The sequence below is a fragment of the Biomphalaria glabrata genome, chromosome 8, assembly GCF_947242115.1.
Source record: "Biomphalaria glabrata chromosome 8, xgBioGlab47.1, whole genome shotgun sequence".
Classification (NCBI taxonomy): Eukaryota; Metazoa; Mollusca; class Gastropoda; family Planorbidae; genus Biomphalaria; species Biomphalaria glabrata.
The window spans coordinates 24,294,009-24,306,978 of NC_074718.1; the positions used below are offsets into that span (position 1 = coordinate 24,294,009).

General features: G+C 38.7%; 1 long non-coding RNA gene across 1 annotated transcript; it reads left to right on the top strand.

Moving 5' to 3' along the window:
* The first annotated feature begins 2,352 nt into the window (after positions 1–2,352).
* LOC129927818 (uncharacterized) lies at positions 2,353–12,002 on the top strand. Its single transcript, XR_008779511.1, has 3 exons — positions 2,353–2,499; positions 11,480–11,606; positions 11,935–12,002. It is a non-coding gene; the product is annotated as an uncharacterized LOC129927818 (long non-coding RNA).
* The last annotated feature ends 968 nt before the right edge of the window (positions 12,003–12,970 follow it).

The following is a 12,970-nucleotide window of genomic DNA, read 5'->3' on the forward strand; positions in this document are numbered from 1 at the left end:
TCTCCCATCTGATCGAGATGTCTTCTTCATCACTTAACGAGGGGATTGAACTGTTCAGGAGCTCGCCAAAGAGTGCACACTTCTCTGGGTCACCTACATGGTTGACGTTAATTCGCCTAGTTCTGGGTGTGTCCAATGGCTGTGTGAAGCGTCTAGTGTGGTAGCTTAACTTGTTGCCACCGCTGGCTAGCATTTGTGAAAGGGGAGCAACTTTGTAAGTCTCTCTTGCCAGTACATAGCCTCTCCACAGCAAGTCCTATGCAGTACCTCCTCGTGGTGGCAGATGGAAACTGAGGCTGCGAAGCCTCAGGCTAAACTGCAAGGGTCTCGGAGGAGGTTTGGCCCCAAGATGTGAGGCAGGCATGGCCCGTCGGCGTGCGGACACGCCCTGTTGCCCACAAACCAAACCCCTAGCTATAGGTCAATAGCCGCACTGCCTTGTGTGTGTGTCCCTGTAAGGTCTAAGGCTAAGGGAGTAAACCCTAACAGAAAATCCGGTCCTGGAGCCCCGTAGGCGGGGGGACAGTAGTAAGACTACTGCTCTCTGGCAAACTCCTGCAGCCACCTGTCCCCAAATTGTGATGGCTCGCCATCCCTTTGGACCCGGTCAGTATGGAAGAGAGGCGGGTGCTGACGTGTGGGCAGCCCAGCACTCGCAAATTTACCGCCCAGGCTTTCCCCCAGCAATGGAGAGGTCACTCCATCTCTGACAGTAATGTCTTTGAAAAAACACGGAGAGTGGTAGTTACCGGTGATAAGTTCCTAGCCGATTGGCGTAAGCTGGAACGCCAGGGACCACTCTTGACGGTAGGAGGGGCTTTTTAGCCTCACTGGATAGCTACTGCCTGCCTTAAGCCGAGCAGCCCCTGGACAATAAAGTGCTATCCCGCCACAGCTTGCCGCACCACTGGGTGCTTGGTGCTAAGACAAAATCAAAAAGCAAGCTGCTCACCCGCACCTGCAAATAAAATGAAAAGAAAACCCTCAACATTAATGCGTTTAGCAAGCTGGAACATACGGACAATGTGTCCTGGCTTCAATACTGACCCTGAACTCGTCACCGACATGCGACAAACAGCTATCATCGACAGAGAACTCAGCAGACTAAACATTGATGTGGCCTGCCTGCAAGAAACCAGACTGGCAGACAGTGGATCTCTTACAGAAAGCAACTATACATTCTACTGGCAAGGAAAACCAGAACAAAGCCCTAGAATACATGGCGTCGGCTTTGCAATAAGAAACAGTCTCGTCCCCTGCATTGCAATGTTTCCCATTGGCAATGAAAGAGTAGCACACATGAAATTTGCATCACCGCAAGGCAAAGTTAATTTAATCTGTGCTTACTCACCAACCCTTGCTGCACCAGAAGAGGACAAAGACAGATTCTTTCAAGCTCTAGAGGACGTAATTAAAAGTATTCCAAAGTCCGAGCACCTCTATATAAATGGAGACTTTAATGCCCGTGTTGGTGATGGAAATGATGCATGGCCAAAATGCTTGGGACCTCATGGTGTTGGCAAAATAAATGACAATGGCCAAAGGCTACTTGAGTTCTGTAGCTCTCATGAACTGTGTGTAACAAATACATTCTTCTCTGGCAAGGAACGCCATAAAGTCTCTTGGCAGCACCCACGCTCAAAAAGGTGGCACCAGCTTGACCTCTGCATCACCCGAAGGATGGATCTGAAAAGTGTCATCCACACCCGTTCATACCATAGTGCGGACTGCAACTCAGACCATTCACTAGTGCTAAGCAAAATCAAACTACTGTTAATATAGTAATTAGTTTATATGTCCGGACACCAATGGTTTAATGACTAAGTGAATATTTTTGTATTGATTCATTTTTGTTAAGTACAATAAATAAATACTCAGAAAGATACAAATATAAAGGCATATTCCTTGTTCCTTATGGTAAGAGGAACTGCACAGAGCTTCAAATGGGTTGTTTGAGTCACCCAGGAAAACCAATGACTTGGCAGAATTTAAGTCATGGTTAACATGAATGACTAGATGCATGACGCGTAGGACGTAATCATCTACTTTTTTTAAAGTCATATTCAGTGTGTGTGTTTATAGTACTTCATCAATGATAAAGGAGACGTGCTGGTTTCATTCACTGTTTACTGTAGCTTCATTTTGTTGAATAAAGCCATAGTATTGGTATACTAGTATTTGTTGTTTCATTACACCTATACTGTAAATTGAAGAATGACTTTTGACAGTGAGTCATGTCTTACAATATGATCAAATCAGCTCAGCTTTCGTTTCTTCACAGTATTTGTCATCTATTCCTATTATCTGATACCCAGCAGTTTTCAGTAGCATTTACTCCCTAAGTGTTGATTTCTTGTTTCAGACTTTCAGACACGTGCCGTGTCCGAGTACAGAGACCACTAGTGAATACAGTTTTAATTTGACTTGGAACCTGGTGTTCATCTTCTTTACTCAAGGTAGTGGATGTCAAGCTGAAAGTGGTTGTCATATTGAAATCAGGTGCTTCTCAAACATTTTCTTTAACGGAATACTTCGCATATTCTGTGTATTTAGCGAAATTTGGCCTATTTGTTTATATATATATATATATATATATATATATATATATATATATATATATATATACATATATATATATATATATATATACATATATATATATATATATATATATATATATATATATATATATATATATATATATATATATACATATATATATATATATATATATATATATAAGAAATTAATTCCGGTGGTGACCTACTAGTTAATTATCCCAGTAGTTCGCGGAACACCTATACAGGCCTTACGGAACACTAAGGCTCCGCGGAACACTGTTAGGGAAACACTGTTTTCAATGATCCTACATCTCTTGTTATGTTTGACCCAAGGTAATTAAATGAATGAACTACTTCTATTGTTTGGCAATTCATCATTATATTCTTGAATAATAAGCTACTTGAGTATGGAATAATAAATATGACAATCTATATTCGCATTTAAAAGCCTCCTTTATTGGTAAGCTTAACGTATTGGATAACAACAATATACAGTGTATGTGTATCTCAATGTACAGTGTATGTGTATCTCAATGTACAGTGTATGTGTATCTCAATATACAGTGTATGTGTATCTCAATCTGACTATCAATATAAAACGTACAGAAGCTGTCAATATCAAACCTGTTTGGGTATTTAACGCGTCACATATTTATATTATACCATGATATAGCGTGCCGAATAGGAAAGGTAGTGAGCATTTTGCAAAGGCTGCGACCTATTTGGACAAGCCAAGCCATTGGAATTGAGACAAAAATACACCTTCTTAACACAATCGTCAATATATGCATGTGAGACATGGAAGTCATCTGTCAAAATTGAGTAAAGACTAAATGTAGCTCAACAAAAATGACTGAGACGGACTTTGGGAGTCAGCTATGTAGATCGGGTCCCAAAAAAGGAAATTTAAGGAAAGCCTATGCCGAACTAGGAGTTGACCACTTAGTGGGGTTTTGACAGAGCGTAGTATGAGGTTTGCGGGACATGCTCTCCGACAAAATGAACTACGCATACCAAGAGTTGCGCTGACATGGAGGCCAATACGGGGAAAGCGCCACACTTTCATGGAGGACCTCAAAACAGTGGACACCAGGCGGGAGGAGGCATCAGGCATTGCCAGTGACAGATCTTTGTGGAGACAGCTTGCCGCCCGAAGAGCCAAACGGCGTGTGAGGACCTAAGACTAAGTAAGTTAATATGTTATCGTCTTTAGGATCCGAGAAAGTCAAGTTTGTCCAGTGGGAGGTTTAGGACCTACGTATTAGTTTAGCGATGACGTAGACAGATTCCCTTCATTGCCGAATGAAATGTTTCTGAATTAACATCACTCTTGATTGTCTCATTTCATTGTTGGCCTGTTTGACTGTTAGTTAGAAAATGTGTTCTTACCTCCCCTTCACCAGAGTTTACTCATGTGATAGATTGTAAAGGTTATTAAGCAAAATGGAACTTGTTAGTTAGGGGTTTAAAGAGTTAGTGGATGTACTGCGACGCTTCATATCCAGAAATATTGTACGTACAGACGATATTCGTACAATAAGAAGCTATTTTGGAAACTGGCGTGCGAGTTTATGGGTTTTTCCATAAGCGCCGCCCCAAGGGGTGGTGGCGAGTACCTCGAATAGGGGGTGGGGGCGGCTCAACTTCCTAACAAAAAGGGGTGTTATACAGTGTTTGTGTGTTTCCTAGGCGGCGGTAAGAAGAGGTTAAGCGATTGATTGGTGGTTATGCATTGAGAATGATGAAATTAGCTTAGCTAGTGCATATGTGAAACGGCAGACAATCTTGAGACATGAAAGCGTAAAAACGTTGATTTGAGGTCTATCGGGCAGATTATTAAAGCTCATCTCTTTTTTTTTTTTTGGCCTTCGGTTAACGAGGGTGTCGTGGCCAGCACAACGACCAGCCGCCTTTACTTTCCGCAACTAATGTCAGGTACCCTTTAGAGCTCAGAGGCGCCCAAAGATCCCGAAATTGAAAATCCCAGGATTCGAACCCGGGACCTCCGGTTCAGAAGCCAAGTGCTTTATCGCTCAGCTGCCAAGCCTCATATCTTCTAATAAGACATTGTTAAATGTAGACCGCTTTTTGCAACAATATGGGTCAAAACGTTTGAAGAAAACATTTTAAAACGTCTCCGCTATTGTGATTATTCTAGATTTGTTTTGGTCTCAGAATAGTCGCATTTATTCCGTTTATTGCACTTTATTATAGTGACGACTTTTGTGTGAAGAAAAAAAGTCCGCGATAGAAACGTTTTCTTTAACACGAAGAATATTTAAAAAAGCACACGCCCATTACAGAAGTACGTGCCCAATATGTAGGCCTACCTAGAATCTCCCTCGCATAATACTATTAGCCAGGGATGCCTCTTTATGATTAGATTTAAAATGGATATTGACTTTTTCTTTTTTATTAGGATGTGTTCTGAAAGCAAACACATTAATATTAGCCTTTTTAAAATTCTCTCTTCCTACTAAGAGAAAAAGGCCAGAATACGCTTAGCGCCGAGTCCCGGTTCGGTATCAAACCCCTTGCCGACTTAAGTGAAAACCTGCCGCATCTTCAATTCTGTCTCCATGAAGAAATTTTTACAACGCTTAAAATTAATGTAGGCAACACTGTTTCGGACAAAAGCCTAGTCGTGTGTTGATTATATATGGACCTGTGAAACTGACATCTTGTAGTAAAATTTCATTACCTAAACTTAGTGTTAAAAAATATAAATAAAAAAACAATAAAAACTAAATTTGTGTTATAATTAAGACTAAGTTTCTTTTAAAAAAACGCAAAATTAAAATTGACAACAAAACAACTTAGAGGGCCCATGGGGATACGACAATGATGTTATATATGAAAGAAAAAGGAATCGTCTACAAAAATAGATTTAAATTAAAGAGCGCTGTAGCTCAGTCTTCATGAATTTAAAAAAAAAAGGGGGGGGGCGACATATTTTAATATCGCACGCAGGCGGCCACAACCCTCGCGGCGGCCCTGTGTACTTATATAAAATTTCCATTTCTCAGAAATGTAATATTTGCGGGAGGTGTTGGAACGTATACCCCCGCCTAAGTCAAGGGAACCTTTGTATTTTATTTTTTTTGCGATCTGACATCTATGGCTAAGTATTTTACAAAGTTTTCATAGCTTGCTATATGAGCTAGGTTGCTTTGTACAGTGTCGGAAATTCCGGGTTTTTTTTTTTACTGTTGTAGATTTCCTTAATAAAAATTGACATAAATTAGGTCGAATTGTACGGTCTCAGGGAATTCCCGTTTAGTTCTGTAGCAGACACGAGCCTTGTTTATCTGACTTGACCCACACTTTACGACTAGGTAAATCAATACAACAGACTGCTGGTGAACTGTGCCATAGAGAAAGGTCATCAGTTTAGAAAACTGTTAATAAAATTTCTAAAAAAAAAAAGGTTTCCTTTTAAACTGAGAAAAAAAAAATCGATAATTGTATGGGCACGCACAATCCATAAAGTACTAAAGAATATGAGAGAGAGAGAGAGAAATAGATAGAAAAAGAGAGAGAGAGAAACAGAGAGAAAAAAAGAGAGAGTGAAACAGAGAGAGATACAGAGAGAAAAAAAGAGAGAATCAGAGAGAGAGAGAGAGCAAAACAGAGAGAAAGAGAGAGAGACATAGAGAAAAGAAAGAGAGAGAGACATAGAGAAAAGAAAGAGAGAGAGAGAAACAGAGAAAGAAATGGAAAGCAAAACAGAAAGAGAGAGAGACAGAAAGAAAAGAGATGTGGAGAAACAGAGAGATATAAATATATATAGAGAGAAGCAAAGCGAGAGAGAGGGGGGAAGAGAAGGTGAGTGAGAGAGAGCGAGAGAGAAACAAGGATAGAGAGAGGAGTAAGGGAATGGATAGGAAAGAGAGACACATTGATCCAGTTACCCTCCCCCTCATTGCACGGTGCGGAGTTGTAAAGGAGTCCCCACAAACCTGTCACAAATTCATGCGCCGTTCCTCAAAGGACCGTTGCATAAATGGCGAGTCCCCCACGGTTAGCTTGGTATAACGAAGGAAAATGGCGAAGGCTCCCGGTGTCCTCGGCCTTCGGTCATGTTCAGCCAAGCGTGAGTCTGGGGCCAAAGGCATTGGAAACAGCAATGCTTTATATAGGCATTGACTCGGGTCTCTCTCAAACAGAACTGTGTTCACACATGTTTTTTTTTTTTACTGTTTGGCGTCCAAACAGGTTTTTTTTTCAAACTTAGGGCTCGAAGAGCCTTCGGCTCAGCCCTTGGACGATCAACAAGGTTTCGCCCCATCTTTGGTCGTGTCAAGATTAAGACTGCTCTAACAAAAGACGAATGAAGAAATACAGTGCTGAGAATGAATATTTCAGCAACTGTTCAATGATATTAATTTATTATATAAAGCAGAATGTAAGTATGCCCCGTATAGAAATCAAAATCGTTTGACCGATCTTGATAAAGCTTGGCAGAAATGTTCCTTGGGTACCAGGGGTGGACTGGCTATATGGGCATTCGGGCAAATGCCCGGTGGGCCGGTACCTAAATGGGCCGGTAAGGCCACCTAAACGGCCTCACGAATGTCACTATAGAAAGTATTAAATTTTTGTAAGGTTTATAGCAGCATTTTGTTGCAAAAAAGACCCTCTGAGCGTCGTGTTTAAAAAACAACTTTAAGAGACTCTTACAGTATAAAGCTCATTTTATCTATCACATTTTCCGAAATAATGTAATAGCCAACAGCCGTAGTAGGCTTCATCCTTGAAGGGCCCCTACATATACTTAGCCATTAACAAGCAACATAACGCTTATATTTCTTATAAAGATATAGAGTTTACTCTGTGCATGCGTTCAGTTATTGATACATTATCAAACTTAACACATTAATTTTTAGGACAAGTAGAACTAGAGTTGGATGCCTATTATATGACATTCAAGTTTGGGGCCGAATGGAATAGAAATGCCGGGGCCGATTTTGACAGCCAGTCCGCCCCTGTTGGGTACCAACTTAGACCGTAGTGTATGTATTGTAGCCCTAAAACAAACTTAAGACCCTAAAAAAAAAAAGGACCAATTCTATTATATCCTTATATCTGTGACTACAGATTTCCTGACGAACATTCTTTTATTAGACAATACCGTAATGTTACAAATCTTTCCATGCCTAGGTCTAAAACTCTAATATGATATAACTTCTCTTCGCACAGATAGTTTTATACTTTAAAACATGAACATACTAATTATAGTCCATTCATTTCATATTTTGATCAAATTAACATTCAAATTTGGTTTTCTAAAGCATTTTTAATACATTCGTTTACGAAAGCTGCAAAGCCGTGTTGAGATAGGCCTATATTCATTCATGAATCGCGTACTAAAAATTATTTCGTTTAATTGTTTACTTTATAATCCCATTCATTTAACAAATCGGGTAAACCCGTTTTAATTGCACTATTAATCTATCGCTCTTTTCGTTTTTAATAGATATGTATGTATCGGCTTCGGATAAACCTATTTTCGCAAAACTAAATCATATTATATTATATTATATATATATATATATAAGTGTGTGTGTGTATATAATTAATCTTTATTACATTCTGACTCTTCATTCTGTCGGAAGACGTTTATTATACCCTAGAATAGGTTCTTCCTGGAGTTAGTGGAAACTTTGTAGACTCCCCGCCCTTGACTGCAATGGGATCTGCGGGATCGCTGTGAGCTCCCCCATATTCGCCCCGCCGCCAAACACTAAATCCAGTATTGAAAGCCTCAAAAATGCATATTCTGAGTATTCTGCTATTAAAAAGTTTTATTTCAAAACTTGTGCTATTCTTACTGACTTAGATCCTCCCGCGCCGTTTTGGCTCATTGGGTGGCAAGCTGTTTCCACAACAATCTGTCACTGGCCATGTCTGAAGCCTCTTCCCACCTGCTCTGAAGACCTCTATGAAAGTGTGGCGTGAAGTTGTACTAGGGTGTTCCTGTTTACGATTTCCTCGTAATGGCCTCCATCTCATTGCAACTCTTATTATGTGTAATTCATTTTGTCGGAATACATGTCCCGCAAACCTCATGCGACGCTCTGTCACTAAAGGGTCGACTCCCAGTTTGGAATAGCACTTCCTTGATTGAGACCCAATCTATATAACTAACTCCTAAAATCCGTCTTAGCCATCTTTGTTGAGCCACATTTAGTCTTTTTCAATTTCGGCAGATGACTATCCACTGCACTTTATTAATGGAGTTCAGCCACTGGTAGAAATTGTGTAACCTCTCTTGGCTACGCTCTTGGAATTAGGTGACTGTAGTTTGCTTTAGATTTTATATCGAAAATGTAAGTTTTATCATTAAAATCATCTGTTGTTGGGTTTTAAACTAAAATATCTCTGCAGTTTTTTTTAACCCTATTTAGCTACGCTCATAGAATTTGGTGAGTGTAATTTAGTTTAGAATAATATTGAAGAGGGGGCTTTCAACCTTAAAATTCTCTATAGGGGGATTTTAAACTCAAAAACATCTGGAGTGGTTTTAAACTAAAAAAAAATATCTGGAAGAGAGGATTTAAACTCAAAACCCTTTTTGACTACGCTCATAGCATTTTGAGTGTGTAATTTGCTTTTTTTTTTATAGAAAAGGATTTTTTTTTGCCTCAAACCCCGCTGAAGGGGAGTTTAAACTTAAAACCCCTTTGGTTATTCTCAAAGATTTTTGAGTGTTTAATTTGCTTGTTTTTATATTGATTAGGTATTTTTTTTTAGCTTCAAACCCCACTGAAAGGGGGGGGGGGTAAATTTAAAACCCCTTTGGTTATGCTTTTTAGTGTGTAATTTGCTTTTTTTTTATATTGAAGAGGTATTTTTTAGCTTTAAACCCCGCTGAAGGGGGGTTTAAACTCAAATCCCATTAGGCTGCGCTCATAGCATTCTCAGTGTGTAATTTGCTTTTTTGTATTGAAGAGGAGGTTTTATAATAAATTTCCGAGGGGGGTTTTAAAATCAAAGTCTTCCTTAGCTATGCTCTTGGAATTTGGGGATTGTCATTTACATTTTTTTTGCTTTGTTTTATAGAAGAGAGGAATTAGACTGCAAAACCCCCTGCTAGGGGTTTTAAACTCAAAACCCCCTTGGCTGCGCTGGGGCAAGTGATGGTTTAGTATTAAAATCTCACCTAAAATAAACAAAATCAATGCAAAAAATCAGTTAGGCGTCTGTCTTCATTTCGGTTGAACCCCCCCCCCCTGGCTACGCCCATGCATACATCTATATCCAATCCACTAGATTAGTAAACACAAACTTAGACCCGCAGGCCGCGGGTTATTTCAGGCTAGTTTATTATAAAAATAACTGAATTAAGTAAACTTGCTTGCTTTCGGCTAGTTTTAGAGAAAGAGTGAAGCGCCTGAATCTTTGTGTCAAATGCTGTGCAATCAATGCCCTTAGATGAAATGATACTATTATAATAAATAATTGATAATTTATTCATATTTTCATTCATTATCTGTATCTTTCAATTTTATTTGTCTATGAAATATCAAGTTCTGAAAAGTTTCCCTGTATTTCAAGCTCATGTTATAATAAACAAAAATACTGATGCTGGAATGAATATTTTGTAAAACAAATGAGACAGACCACATGAGTTTGGTACGGTGGTTGACCAGTTGACCAGTAGCCCCTAATAAGTCAAGTGACATGGTTACCAGACAGCTCACGGCGTAAGGTGTATAGCTAATCAAGAGAATCAAGGACAAAGCAACAATAACGCCAGAATTTTGTTTGCCTTTATGTGAACGCTCTTTTACAGTTATGGTTCTTGAGAAGACTACTTACTGCCGCCAGATGGAGTAGCTATGGAGCTTAATGATCAAGATGGACGTCGACATAAGCTCGATTGCAAAAAGAACAAGAAAGACCAAAGAGTTCAACAAACTGGACACGGCCTTGATGTCGTTGTATGAAGAACTAGCCAGCATTTTTAGAGTCGTCTTGTTTTTAGTTGGTTCAAAGTCAAACCCTAATTGAAAAGACCCGAAGTACGGATGAATAAAGTTGACAAACACCATTGCTACAGCTATGAGCATCAGACAGGTGAAAGTTCGGGTTGGGGTTAGTCTGTTCCTCAGTTTGAGCGGTGCTGAGACACACAGACATCTCTGGATTGTCATCATCACTGTGATGCTGCACGACATCTTAGAGAAAAAAGCTCGAGGATAAACTGTGGACGTGAATAAAGCAATTAGCCGAAACTCACGCCTTGTTTTCAAGTGAGGTTAAAAACTATAAACATTTTTCATTTATTTCATTTCTTTCAGAATTTAAAAAATTTGTTTAGAATGTTCCTTCAGAGTTGAAAATAATCTACTTCCCTGTCCAAACCTCCCGCAGGACTACGGCGAATGGCAGCGCGATGGAATGAACCTTGGACGATCAAGACCACCGCACGACAGTACAGTGCGCCTACCATATCATAGTTCCGAAGTGTTAATGTTTCATATTTAAACGTTTTACAATTTTCGGATGTTCCTTCAGATTTTGGGGGAGAGTTACATCCTTGCGCAACCAGGACGACTTGGGATGGCTGCATGCAGGGTTCGAACCTAGAACTTTCGAGACCACAGAAAGACAGTCCAGAGCGCATACCGCACGACCAGGCAGCAATCCATAATAAAATGAGTTGTAACGCGGCACAGGTTAACTTGCCGCTAAATGCCAAAGGAAGAAAATATTTGAAAAGAACATTGAGTTTAAGTCTCTAATGAATATGCATGACTAGATTAACACGATTATCTTCTCTTTTGAAGGAACATTTGTAAGATTAGGATAAGATAAGATTAGAGTTTATGCAATTATAGTTATTGCATTTAATGTAATGCTTACTTAGAAATAACATTTCCTCCACTTTGAAACTGTTTCTTACCTGCCATAAGGTACGCTACTCCGATTGGTTCAAATGGAAGCTCAGGAAGCATTGGGTTGCAAGCCAATCCGTAGAGCAAGGCTGCAGATAAACCACAGAAGTCGGAAGCAGACAGCATCACAGAGCTCATAGTATAGGTATGTCTAAATCCGTGTCTATAATATAACAAATACATACCAAATATTTTTTGTTTAAAAAAAGCTTATATAAAGTGTAGTTGTACCAATTAGTTTGGATCAGTCATGCAATTAAATTTAAATAATCTAGACTTACATCAATAAATCCGTGCTATTAGAAATATTTTGACCAATTGTTTTTGTTTAGCGTATCTGCATTTTTTTAAAAATTTGTACGAACTAAGGGCTCAAGCCTCCTCAAGAGGACTAATTATACCAGCTCATAAGTCAAGTAGAATATCTTTCCCTTGTTAATTAATTACAAATAGTTAATTTAATTTTTTTTTAGGTAGTCACGTGAAACATGCGAAACACTATAATCATCCTTGACCTTCGGAATCAAAGACCTTTTTTTTTTAAACAAAGCTTATACCACTCACTCTGTGTGTTTGTCAGGTAACCAAATTGAACACTTTATTTTTCTTATACTCCTTCTTGGATCAAGTTGAAACTTTGTACAATTATTAATTTGTGAAGACAATACGTGAATCAATAAAAAAAAATATTCACCAATAAGTCAGTTATTACTGGTAATAACTATTTTGTTTGATACCTTCAAGGGACATTACTCCTTCAGTATTCAGAAATGTGGCTAAATATGTAGGGTTTTGTACCCTTAGATAATTGTTCATGTTTATTCTCTATCACCAATTCTCCGATCAAGTTGAAAATTGTTATATCAATTATTTATTGTGCTTAACAGATTGTTTGTCAATTTTTAAAAATTAAACAATTAGTTAATTAATTATTAGTCATTAATTATTTTGTTTGATATCGAAAAAAGGAAATAACCTCTACATTAACGAGATATATAATTGTAAATATGCAAATAATGGATTTGGATGTCTGTATAATATATATGTAATGTTAAACTATCAGAAACTATTATTTGAAAGTTAATCAGAGAAAAGTTTTTAATGTACATCAAAGTTTAGAATAAGAAAACAAAGTGTCAGTAACAAATGAAGGCAAGGCTGTTCAAGGGATTTTCATTCACCTCTACAAGAACTATACTTTAGAAACGGTCAGGAGAGACCTCTGTGATAATCTTACTTGAGAAAAATGTTCACATTGATGGCATTGGCCACCAAACCAAAGACCGCAATCTGGCAGAGAAAATCAGTAGTACCGTTGCAAGGGTGAGTGATTAGATGGTTGAAAATAAACTCAAGATGAACGAAGACAAGACAGAAATAATTAAGATTACCACTAGGAACAATGTCTCAAAAGTTGAAAGCACAGATTCTCTCTTTATCACGAACTGCCATGTTCCTTTTGTCCATGTAGTGCGGAATCTTGGAGTTTTCTTCGACTCAACACTATCT